Consider the following 494-nt stretch of genomic DNA (forward strand, 5'->3'; position numbering starts at 1 on the left):
ACAAAAAAAAAAAAAAAAAAAAAAAAAAAAAAAAAAAAAAAATTGCTAGAACTTAAACACAAACACAGTAACATACAGGATATAAAATCAACATACAGAAATCTGTTACATTTCTATACAATAATGAAGCAGCAGAAAAATATATCAAGGAGTCAATCCCATTTACAGTAACAACAAAAGCCATAAGGTAGCTAGGAATAAACCTAATGAAAGAGGTAAAAACTGTACTCTGAAAACCATATATCACAGATGAAACATATTAAAAAATGACATAAAAATGGACAGACATCTCATGCTCATGGATTGGAAGAACAGATATTGCTAAAATGTCTATAGTAACCAAAGAAATTGCATTCAATGCCATCCCTATCAAAATACCACCAGCGTTTTTCACAGAGCTAGAACAAATAATCCTAAAATTTGTATAGAACCGCAAAAGACCCCAAATAGCCAAAGCATCTTGAAAAGCAAAGGTGGAGGCATCACACGTTGTA

This window comes from Herpailurus yagouaroundi, unplaced genomic scaffold (assembly GCF_014898765.1).
Source record: "Herpailurus yagouaroundi ecotype Mexico unplaced genomic scaffold, PumYag 67555, whole genome shotgun sequence".
NCBI classification, from domain to species: domain Eukaryota; kingdom Metazoa; phylum Chordata; class Mammalia; order Carnivora; family Felidae; genus Herpailurus; species Herpailurus yagouaroundi.